The sequence below is a fragment of the Anopheles gambiae genome, chromosome 2 (genome assembly GCF_943734735.2).
Source record: "Anopheles gambiae chromosome 2, idAnoGambNW_F1_1, whole genome shotgun sequence".
Taxonomy (NCBI): domain Eukaryota; kingdom Metazoa; phylum Arthropoda; class Insecta; order Diptera; family Culicidae; genus Anopheles; species Anopheles gambiae.
The window spans coordinates 80105227-80118097 of record NC_064601.1 but is presented as its reverse complement, the minus strand read 5'-3'; the positions used below and the strand labels follow the sequence as shown (position 1 = coordinate 80118097).

The 12871-nt window shown below is 43.5% G+C and overlaps 1 protein-coding gene across 6 annotated transcripts in view; it reads left to right on the top strand.

The window, feature by feature from the left end:
• Nucleotides 1-12871, top strand: part of LOC1274724 (uncharacterized) — a 129690-nt gene that overhangs the window by 43706 nt on the left and 73113 nt on the right. The window lies entirely within an intron of this gene.

The window sequence follows — 12871 nt, the reverse complement described above, 5'->3', positions numbered from 1 at the left end:
GCTCGCGTTTCGGCCAAGCGTACAACGGTGTGGATGCAATTTGGAAAGAATTCAACAGAAACAAGCAAATTGTCGCGGAACTGTCTTTAATAAGAATGCTATATCATATCTTAAATAAATTTACCACTTTATACTGCAGTCAAGGGAAATAAATAAAACAAATAATGTACATTCATTTTTTTTTCAATAATTTTTATATCTTTTTTCATATTAACATTATATCGTTCCTGCATTCGTAAACAATTGACATCGATACTCACACGTAATCTTACATTTTTTCTTCTTTTTCGCAGGTTTGTAGATGGGATGTTTTCAACAGCCTTTTAACAATCGTGTCTAAATGCAGTAGGAAGGGCGGTCAATATTCGGAGCGCCAAAGCAAAGGACATACAGAATTCAATTTACTTTGTAAGCGTTTTTAATTATTTAAGTGCCGTGGGTCAGTTTTTGCAGGTTATTTTTCTATTTTATTGGCAAATGGAAAATGTAAGGAATAATATTATCCGTCCGGTTCGATACTCTCCGTGTATGGTCTATAAAAACGTACAATGTAGTGGAATATAGAATACTTAAAAACGAATACGTTGCTTAAAATAGGTATGTGTTGTCTTCATGCTTACATAATATTAACCAATCTTTTGTCACTCTGTTTAGAAAACTTAAATGTACCAACAAGTTGCTTTTCCATTCCTGGATGTTTGTCTATAATCAATTGTAATCGATCGAACCATCCAAACGGCTTGGCAAGAATTCAAAGCCTTTGAATTGCATCCACAAACTTATTGGACATTCTACCGATGTTTCCACAACGTTGCATTAGTAAATAGAAAACGCTCGGCACTGTTTATCTGCTGTGCCTCTCCTCTTCTGTTTGGAAACCATCAAATGGGTTATAAAATTACAGGTCATGATTTATTCCAATACAGAAGCACTCTGATGTCCGATGCTCTTTGCTGTGCTTCTAGCAGAGTTTGCAGGCTTTTTTGCGTTTATATTTGTAGATGAAAGGAAACGGTCGGTTTGAAGGGAAATGAACTAGATACGGATGAAACAAAATGGCATTCAACCGTCTACTCCTATTTACAGCACACTGAGACAAGCTTACTCACCGTCTTGATTTAACATCAGCACAAGACGCTCGAGGGAATAAACGAAGCATTTGCACGTGTTGCACGTGTAGGGCAAAGAAACAAGGCTTGGGAAACGATTCATATCCCTATGATTAAAGTGATGCCCTGCAGGTCGCTCGCAAACAGTTTGTGCGAATGGTACACCCGACTCCAGTTCCTGAAAACGCTTCACATTTCACTGTGTTTATAGTGCAATGAGCGGACAATTAGATTACTCAATCATATTAGAGCATTTGCGTTCTCTTTTCAGTGTCTACCACATTGCCGGATGCACATTACATGTGACGCATCTTAATGTTATTTGCCAGATTGAGTTAACAGCATGCCATAATATTCTGCTTTTTATTTGCTTGCAAACCCTTGCAGTGAATAAAAAAGTCCCCTCGTCCATACAGCGTTTTGACCCGCTCAATATGGAAAGAGAAAAAAATGCTGTGGTTTTCAGCTCAACGCACAAGCGCTGCCCTACACGGCACCATTATTCGTGCCAGGTGACCACGAATCATACATTTTTCATGCACGACAACGTGCTTTGCCTTGCTTCACGTTTCGTTTTTGCCTGCACGACAGCCGTCAACGATGGTGCAAGGGAAGGAAAGAGATCAGGACTTTCACTCGACTGAAAAGACGAATCTGATATGTCTGTGTGTGCCTATTCAGCTAAAGAAACCTCACCCATCATTGCTACACATTCGTTGGAGGCATCAAACGGGATAAAAACATCCTAATCCAGGAAAAGAAGGCAAGCTGACCACCATCGAACATGTCACTCCGAATCGCCTCCGTCATCTGCTCAAGCCTGGATGGCAAGCGTCGGATGGTCCGGAAACGGTGTGCGACCGATTTGGTCCGTATGATGTCTGATTTCCCGATTTTTCGGTTGATGAAGGTTGATCTTTTCTTGTTGTGTGTGTGTTTTGCTGCTGTCGTTGGATAAACTGCGAAGGTGTGAGACGACGACAGTACGAAACGAACGCTTCTGGAAACCAAAGATGACTCTCCAATCGGTCACCGCACATGACAGGTTGCTCGGTATCTCGGTGTGCGCCCAAAGACCGTCGGCATCCCCGACGAATTGGGCAGCATCTGAAGCGCGCATACCGTTAGGGCTGTGGGCTTGGTCATCCTTGCTGTGGTAGATTCGTTGCTCATTGCCCAGTTTACGACTGCTGTGTGGCTTCCCGTGTTGCCATGCGAAGCGCTGTATCGTTTCGATGGGACATCGAGTTTTATGATATGTTGCTCCCTTTGCTCTCGAGAGTGTGAGTGAATGTGTGTGTGTGTAAGTGTGTGTGCGCCGCAGGGTAAGAATAAAGGCCGATGATGCTTTGGGAAGATGCACGTATATCGTCCGAAACGTATTTCGGTTATCTTGGGACAGAAATAATAAGTCATCCGAACAACCGGTTTGATTTCAGCAACCCGTGCCCGTTTGGACAAAACGGACGGCCCTTTCTGCCGATACACGTACGCGCTATAAAAGTTAAGACATAGTTACAGCATAGAGCCGAAAGGGCTGATGCTGCTGCTGGCCGGGACGATGGAGGGCGAAGTGTCGAGCAGCTGGCAGAAAAGTTGCTGGCTGACCAGATGGTGACCGCTCCGGTACGCTGTACTTGGGCGAAATTTCTCTTCCCCCGAGGCACGTGCTTGATTAACGAACGCTGTGCTCCCTGGTGCATTTGAAATCATAGAACCATTCCAGCATCGAGTTTATTCGTTCAACTTTGCGCTAGCGATTTGCAGCAAAGGTATCAAAATGTATCCATAGCCGCTAGTGGATAGATGTGTTTATTTGTCATCATAAAAATCAATGAGCACAAATAAATAGCCACAGTTTGCTCGCACAAGCTCATGAACACGTACCGCAATCTTTAATAACTTAAGTTCTTTTTGTTTTTGTAACCCAAAATAGTAAGAATTCATTGAAATGTTTAATATTTATACAAATGGTACCCATTGAACCAAACCGATTCGACTCCCTTTCTGCAAGCATATAAAGCTCAAAGTCACGTCCCCGGTGTCTTCCGTTCCACATTAACTGTTGGTTTTTTTCTGCTTACGGCCCAAGAACAATAGCACGTTAAATGGTATAGCTCTGATTGCAACACAGATGTCTTTGATTGCATCGTGGCAAACTCTTTGGCGGGAAACTGAGAGGACTCTCCACTGGTGAATTTCCACGAACGTTGAAAGTTTCGATGAGCAAACAGACCGGGAATTGTGACAGCAAAAAAAAAACTCCCCACCATGCCATTGTTAATACCGTCGCTGCTGTTCCAGCAGGCAGGTTCGTTGCTGTCTTCAGCGCGAAAAGCCGCGTACGACGATGTAACGATGCGAACAGCTGTCGCACTCGGAGATACTTTTCCCCAAAACTAAGTTCCATCCAGCAGCGGAGATCCTCCGGCAGTGGCCGAAACTCCACCGAAACATCCCGGGCAAGGCACACACGATGTGTTCGAGCCGGTCGCACAATTCGAGGAATTTGTCCAACTGCAAGCTTATGCCAACGAGCAGGGACAAAATAAATAATCCAAACCAAGTTAGTGCAGGAAATGGTTGGCAATCGAGCGCTGTTGGCAGTGTGTTGGGAGGCACGTGCAGGTAAGGTAAAGTGCCCGTATCTGCTTTACCCTGGGAGAGCTGCTTGCCGACATTTCGTCAGCTATGTATGTGTGTTTGTATGTTTAGCAAGCTTTTCACTCATGCATCGTGCATACACAAAAGCTCTGCGTCTAAATATTGTATTGGGAAAAATGCTGCTACGGCCCGAACGGAGGTGTGTGTGTGTGTGCCTTTTCACGTTCTGCACTGCTTGCCATCTGTCACTGATGTTATAGTCGATGCTTCCATCTCGGTGTCTATTTTGTTGTTGTTAGTGCTGCTTGCTTCAATCTCTAACAGGCTTTGAGTTTGATAAAGTGGCCTCAAGATGGAAGTACGTCAAGCTGAGCTGCAACACAATAACAAAACAAACCAAAAAAAAACACACACACACACAACTCGCGACACACATCCCCATAGAGATAAACACATTTCAGCCTGTTTTGACTGTTACGGGCTTTTCACAACTTGCCAAAGGATTAAACTTTTCGCGTCCTGTTTGCAGACGCATGACAAAGCACAAATGTGCGCTCGTACGCCAGCGCATGGTGAATGGCTTGCGAGAAGCTTTTTGAAAATTTTGCTCGCTAACCGGCACATGAAACCGGCAAACAAAAACCTCCGCGCGAAACGACTGCATCGTACATTATAGTGCATAATGGTGTTAGGAAACGGAACCGCACGACAGTTCGCACAGTTTCGACGCCCTAGAAGTGTGTGCCTCTAACAAGCTGCAAAACGCTTAGCGGAACGAGTAGTAGCAGCTTCGTTCACGTTTACTGTTCAAACAGGCGAAAGGAGCGAAAGGCCTATCAAACACTCGGTTTGATGTATGAAGTCTAACCTGTTTGTGACAGAATGTTTTCTTCTTCTGTTTGTCGTTCAAAACAGCTGCGACCAATGCTTACCGTAATGCTCCACTGCATTGGGAACGAGCAGAGAAAGAAGTGTTAGTATGAAACATTGTGCATATTCCCTGTGGCTTTGTCGTCGAATGGTATCGTTCAGCATCGTAACGATACAGGAGTCCACTCAATTATGGCACTTTTTAAATTACGACCTGGCAGCAGGAAGATGTCAAACTTATCAAAAGAAGGATCCCTTTGAAAGAAATTTCATTGCGCAACATTCGTTACGCATATTCCCACTTTCCTTTGTTTTCCCGCCAATATTTTTTTTTCTTCCAAGTACTGAATTCCACACTAAACTCTTCCACCGAATGGGCTATCAAACTTGCCGGCTACTTTTGCTCTACAAACTGGCTGGATGGCTGCTCTACGGTTCAAATGTCAATTGTGCCTCCTGGCAGAGTATGCGCAAGTGTGGGAAAAAGCGGTAAACGCGAAGCAAACCCCAACCCAGCGTACTTTTCACCGGGTCTTACGAGAGCACGGTGGATCATCAACCTTGAATCAACCATGCAGGAAGACCCCGAATGTTGTTGCTTTACAATGGATTTGAAGGCAAATTAGAAAACATTTCCGTAGTATCCTATGAATAACAAACGCGCTTCGTGCAATCGTACGCTGGGCAAATTCTTTCGATGTGTTTTATTTACTGGTACGTAATTTGTTTGATCCTTCGTTAGGTCGGTATTGTAGATGCTATTTCACTGAATAATTCTATAGTTTACGGAAGTTTACAACTTTCCATGTAGCTGTAAGTTAATGTGATGTTTAAGATCTTGATTTTAATTGAAATGTTATAACTTTGTAACACTTGTCGGCCTTTGCTTAGCTCAATAGGGTTCGATTTCGTTCCATCGATTTTTTAAATCGTTTATTGTGGATTCGTTTTGGTGAAAATAAGTTATTTGAGGGATTTAAAATGATTGGGCACGGTTAATAACATCAGTTTTTTTTGTTTCGTTTAGAAAGAAATGTCATATAGACCGTATTGCTTAATCAGTCAGTATTAGCATATTTACATATTTACTTTTTATCAAACCTTGCATTTTTCTTCTTCTTCCTAATAAAAGTTCAAATTCGCCCCAAGTAAAATAGTTTAATCTTCCATATAGACGAATCTTTTCATGTTGACTACGATGCATAATCATCAAGATTCCTTCGTATACAAGGAATGCATTTTATTTAAACTATGTTACAGATTTAAACTCAGACTAACACTGAATGCCGCTTTACAGATTTTATTTGTTCGCGAAGAAGATAGCATTGATTGTGCACTACTTGTAAGACTGTTTCAAGGCTGTTTGGTGCTTGGGGCCAACTAACCCAACGATAGTTTGAGGTAAACATTCAGTTTCTATTGTGGATTCATTTTTAAAACATCTTTTCACTTCATTTAATTTAACAAAAGCTAAAAAAAACTTCATTAGTTTGCTCGAAAGGCACTCACTACAGAATCGATTATTTTTGTTGTATTTCATGCATAGTATTTCGTGCCATTTGCATACACTTCCTACTACGCCCAGGGGCAGTATTGTTCAATTAGGAGGTTTATCTTCTCGTCGAAACGATCAAATGATAATCTGGTTTATGATTTTCGTGCACCTTTTTCCGGCCCAACAGTGGATGCCTGTGTGCGAGTCGTGCTGTATCGTCTAATTCGTCCTCAGCCTCATCATCATCAGCATCAATATGGTCGCGCGTACCGACCGTGGGTGCTTGAGAAATTGGGCCATTCGAACGATAAACCAACCGAACAGCAGCAACAACAAAAAAAAAGCCAAAGGTGGCAGTACTTGCAGCAGGCTTTCCATGTTTTCCGCCTCTAGCCTTCAAACTTTCATACGTCTTTCGCGGGCGCACGCATGACGGGTGGTCCGCCGTTGCGCTACGCAACCGACTGGAGGCGTTGGGACCGGAAGCCTCGATCTCGTATCGTTTTGTGGCGTCCTGCGTGTGCGCTGTTTGCCGCCTTTCAGAACGCCCTCAAACGTTGCGTAGGCTTAATATTTAATGCAATTTTCGGTGCTTAACATTTATTTATTCATAATGATCATCCGGCTCCGCAAGCGACACGGTGCCGAGCGGATTGCTCGTTTGGTAGGAAACATGTTAGGGTGCACGGGATACCTCGGGTATATTTTTCTAACCCTCCAGCAGAAGCAGCACCAGCAGCAGCCCAACGGTCCCAAACATTGGTTCAAAACTTTCTCCGAATGTGCGTTCCTATCTGTCCTATTCTCTATTCAGTGAGTTCGATTTATTCTCGTGGCGTTTATACGTGTATGTGTATGTGTGTGTGCTCAGTGTCCTTGATGGAAATTGTAAACACGATGAGCTTTGTATGAACATTTTCTCGTTATATTTTTCCAACAACGGAGGGCGTTTTCAGCGTGCCTTTCTTATTTTTTTCCTCACACACTGCTCCGCCACTGTTGGGCAGGGTTGACTGCAGATAAAATCATGATAAATAGAAGGATAATTCGCTAGTGACACAGATAGCACTCGGATGATGATCCGACCAAACGAGAAAACGAAAGCTCATTTTCTTTGGCACCGTGCTTCGTTGTTGTTTTTGTTCATCGGTATGGAAACGCACAGCATAAAGCCCACCTAGTGTCATCGTGGGACAATTAGGAATTCCTTTTTGCCACAAGTCCTTCACCCTGTTGGTGAGTGAATGTAGGTTGAGTTTCAGATTGTTTTTCATCCCTTCTGAATGTATGTTTTAAACTGCCGTGCCGCTACTGTCACTTGCTTGCTTGGCTCCATTGAATAGCGCCCAGTTCGCACGATGAAAAGCTTATTTTCGCTAGTGATGCTAGGTTGAAAACACTCCTTACAGCTGTATAAAACTACAATCCAGCACTAATAGGATTCTTCACTTTTCGACTTGGTCGTGTCGTACGGCACACGCTAAGCACACCAGCACGTAAGGGTTTCGCATCACCTTGTCTTTACGGGCATGGTATCCTTGCATGTCTCGGGGGTTTTGTGTGCGGAGCTACGAGTGGTGCCGCATTCGTAAGTCAAACGTGCCGAGCGAGACGCACACACACACACACACACACACACACACACACACTTACATACATCTCATGCGAAATGTGGACAAAAAGTCGTCGTCTAACACACTGCGAATGATGATTTATGTGCCCGTCTGTATGATTTCATTCGCTTCATAAAGGAGACGAGTTGTTTCGGGCGCAATACGAGAGAGCCGGAGATTTCTATGCGAACGGGCACAAAATGGTATCTTGCCATTTTGTACCGTGCGTTCATGTAGCACAGTATCCCTTTCCCACGCTTCGCTCTACTAGTCCAATTTGATCTCGTGATGCTTTACCTTCCTTCTACGCTTTGCAGTTCCACGAAAACCCTACTGAACCTTTTTTAAAATGACATCTTGACTTCGCCCGTGCACGGGTTCCGTTTTCTTTAGCTCACAGTCGTCGTTGTACCGGGAAACCGCTCCATCACTATCGACACAAGGCCACTACAACCGCACAGCCGGCTAGGGGAATTGAAAGACATCGAACAGAACCAACCGTACTGGGGGGGGGGGGAGGAATAGGATATGTAAGAAAAAAGGCAAACATCGACCGTGAGAGTCCTGCAGAGCGTCACAGTGGGACAGGAAATAGTAATCACCCAGTGGGTAAAACAAGCATAACGTAGCTTAGCTTTTTCTCGGTTCCGTTCGTCAAACATGTGGCTCGCGATAAGGGAAGAGCCAACCGAGGTAAAATGAAAGGGAGTGTCATGAATTATGGATGAGTTATGTTTTGCAGCAGGGCCGTGGCGGATTTGAGCTGTGTTCGCGATTTGCGAAGGTAACAGTTTCGTAGCGTTTACGAATCAAACGCGGTGGTTCGGTTAAAGGGCGAAGAGAATGTTTGCCTAATATCTTAAACATTGGCAAATGGGGGAACAAAATGTTTGCAGAAAAAAGGACCCGTTTTGAGAAAGTCAGCTACACACGCATGTCAAAACTCACCAATGGGACAGGGAATTTACGGTTCGGTAGGGCTTTTTGTGTTGTCTTTATTGGACTTTTTGTCTCTCTGTCTTTATACTGATTCTGAAAGAGTGCTCAAGGATTTTTTTTAATCTCCGATATAAACAGAGGTGTCCAATAAGCAGAAAGCAAAACCTCAAACTTGTGTGAGCATTGGAAAGATTCTTCGTTTGATTTTTCTTGCAGAATTAATTTTAGTGTCGTATCATCAGAATATGTTGCAATATTAGGAAAGTAACGTTAAAACACTTATTTCGAATTGCAAAACATAATAAATTAAAATCATTTGGTCATTTGAATCCCGTTCGGTCGGTAAAAAATAGAAGCCATTAACGAATGAGACGAAAACGGCGTGATTGATTATAAATACCTTTGCGTCAAATAATCGTCAAATAATGACAAACACATCACTGCATCGTTTGCGTCAAAATATCAATTTGTATTCTACCGGAATAGAGCACACAAAAACGCTCTAAGCATTTTTCTCTACAACTGTGTTCGCCGTAAGCACACCCGCACACATACATCCCCCTGCACATACAATCTACCGAAATTAAGGTCGTCGATTTGTCAACGCTTCCAATATTCGACGTTTTACGAAGAAGCATTAATCTTTTCGTTGTCCTTTGGCTATCCAGCAACTGTTCGCATTGGCAGCATGACAAATGTTGCTTTTCTTCGGCGAGGCATACTAAGGTGTTTGTAGACGAATTGAGATGGTTTGTTCGACGTGACTTTTTGAGTTTTGACTTAAAACGGAGTAATGAACACTGTTGATTTTTTGTTTGTTTTTTAGTCAATTCAGTGATATTTGAAAATAGTCGTCTTTATTGTCATTCCATCAGCTACTCAATTCCATCAGTAACTTCAACGAAACAGAGTAGAACTGGATATGACAAACAAAAAGGCTTAACACTCTACCATAGAAAGATAGAACTTGCCCAAACGTCGTGCATACGGTCCGCTAGCTCCTTAAGTTTACTCGTCGACTATCAGTCGCCGACACTGTCGAGCTTGCATCACAATTGCCGACGACGAGTCTTCTCGGCATTATGTGCTCGCCCGGCACAATGCAACGGAAACTGTAACGACCAGAAAGCTTCCCTCAGTGCGGTGGGGAAAGTCGTTCGACTTTTCCGAAATATGCTTTTGCTGTCATTCGTGCACACGAACGAAGACAGCTAATTGCATATCAACAAGTTTTTGATTAAATTTTATAACTCAACCACTGACACCGAGGAAGTAATATGAAACTAATGGCGTTTCCCGGCTGCTTTTCATTGTCTTTGCACCTTCGGTGCGGTGCCAAGTGGCAGCGGAACTGCCCAAGAGGATGCTGGTGACAAGTGCCTTTCCACGATGTTTCCGGCCTTTTCCTGTTCGCAAAAAAGGAACTACCCGAGTGTAGGTTGGATGGTGCTACGTTCTGAATATTGGCTAGTAGATAGATGTATGGGTGTTTTTTTGTTCCAATTTCTTTTTTGATTTCTTGAAACCACAGCTACGACGCGTTTGCAAGCTTGTGCAGAAAAGCGGAAAAGTTGCAAAATTGTAACTGTGATGAGCGAGTAAATTGCAGTGATAAAACGAGAAAATGACATATTTCCCGAATTGATTTTTTCCCTTTCGTTCTCGTGCATATGGCTGTGTCATTAACAAGCAAATTATTGTTAGATGTGTTATATATTGCAGAAACAGGGAACACGTACAATTGTGATCGTAGGAAAAGTATTTTTTGACTCTTTGAATATAGCATAAATACTTATACACAGTGGATATATATTCGTTTAAGGGTGCTCATGGATGTGTACCAAACATATACAAATATGTATAATCGTTAAACCGAAAAAAAAAATCTTTTTCAGAGACATCATAGTAAACTTATTCGCCAGTTAATAGGCATTATAATTCAAATTTTTAAATTGTTCTGCTTCTATTCGGCGTAACATCCTACGCGGACATGTATTCCTACTTGCTTTCGAGACTTATTCAGCACCACTCAGCTAGCTAGTTAGTTATTGCTACCGAAGGACGGTCCATTCTAGAATTGAGGCCATGGCAGGCTTTTTGTTAAGTCGTGCGAGTTAACGAATGTACTACGGAACCGCCATGTTTAAAATAGTGCGGTTGGCAAACTTTTGACTTAAAAGATCAAACTTATTAATTGATCGAAAGCCGCAGGTCAGGAGAATGCATTTTTTTGTTTATTTTTATTTGTGACTAGTTAAAATGGCCCGGTTAAAGGGTTACACAACGTTTATTGGGACGTATATGTCTTATCAATGTTATAAGAATTGCATTCAATGATATAAATTCATCAAGTCCCGTGGTATCTTGGCATACGCCTTATCGAATCCCGGGAATGTCGTATGCCGTACGTCGTATGACTCACGCCGATACGGAGCAGAAATTATGCGAACTCTCTCCGCTCTTTAACATCTTTAACAGTCTGGGCTATTGGCCCACGCATGTTTTTCCGCAAACGCAATACCCTAAATTTACCCCCCAGCATGCTCCGCCGGATGCACTGCTGCAGCACCTGGACGTTGGTACCACACGGAACGATTAACAGTATCTGTCGAAAGTCGCCACATACCAGCATTACCGTATCACCGAACGTTCGGCTATTTCCCATAACGTCCTGCAGGGCGCGATCGAGGGCGCGAGCTTCTAGCGCATGGTTCTCCAAACTACGGCCCGAGGGCCGCATGCATCGTAACTTTGTAATTTGTTATTCGTTGTTCAAACGGTTCACGTATACTAATATGTTGTCCAGCACATCGATAGCATAAGAGTGCTCCGCGTCTACCAGGGAAAATATTACGGCAACGGGTAAGGTGCATTGTAGCAGGTCTGGTCGGATAACTGCCGCATACTCGGAAACATTGTCAGCGTCTTCTGCGGCGCCATTTTGTGCGGGTTCTGATCAATTAGTTGCAGAATTTTGAGGTGCTTGACAGCTTGCAGCTCGGAGTGTGTACGGTGCACCGGGCCTGATTTTACCGGTAAAAGTCTTCACAAAATCGGTTCACGTTTGCGTCCTACAATAAAGGAGGATTCTTGGACATTCCCTCCGACAATATAAGGGCAAATAGGCGACGCAGATGTTTAATATTGGAGATGATACAAAAACCTTGGCGAATGAAAAATTATTGAGACAATCGTTCATTCAGTAGCTATTATGATGCTTTACGAACAAGTAATGCCATGTCAGACAAATTGAGAATTGATTCCTTTTTTTAAGAAAACCTTCTTGATAATTGTTGTACTCTTCAAACGCAACAGCTTGTAATCGTCGCACTGGTAAAAACATCATTCAGGGTTTTTTTTAAATATTGGTTTCTATGTTCAAATGGAGATGATCGTTGTCATGTAGAAGCAATACTAGAGTTACAATGTTAGCCAATCCAATGTTACTATAATCCAATTTGGAAGAGTTCAATGGTATGAAATGTCATGTTCAAAGATGTTCAGTAATTTGTATATGAATTTGTATACAAAGGTAAGAATTTCAGAATCAGACAAATCTTTTCGCGGGCCAGATTTAATGTTGCGGCGGGCCGGCTTTTGACCCGCGGGCCGGGCTTTGCCAACCGTTGTTATAAAGTAAACCTTCAGAATCAGGAACCCCATACGAATTGTTTCTCTATTAACAGGATTAGTAACAGCGCTCTGGCACCAATCAAACACGACATCGAACATGAATGACACACACAGAACAAAGAGCAAAATCCAGTTCTTGGATCATTAGCTAAACTTCAAATTCCGATGCTTACGTAGTAGTGATGTGCTGTATGGAGCGCACCCACGACTCCGATCCGACTTCGACTATTGTTAGTCCGATTCTGACTCCGGCAAAATGGAACCACTAAATCCGCCCGGAGACGGAGTCGTTCGGAGTCGTCCGGAGTCGACCGGAGTCGTCCGGAGTCGACGACTCCGAACGACTCCGACTCCGGACGACTCCGGACGACTCCGAACGACTCCGAACGACTCCGGGCGACTCCGAACGACTCCGAACGACTCCGGACGACTCCGACTCCGGGCGACTCCGGACGACTCTGACGACTCCGAACGACTCCGAACGACTCCGAACGACTCCGAATGACTCCGGACGACTCCGACTCCGGGCGACTCCGGACGACTCCGAACGACTCCGAACGACTCCGGATGACTCCGGATGACTCCGACTCCGGGCGACACCCGGCGAC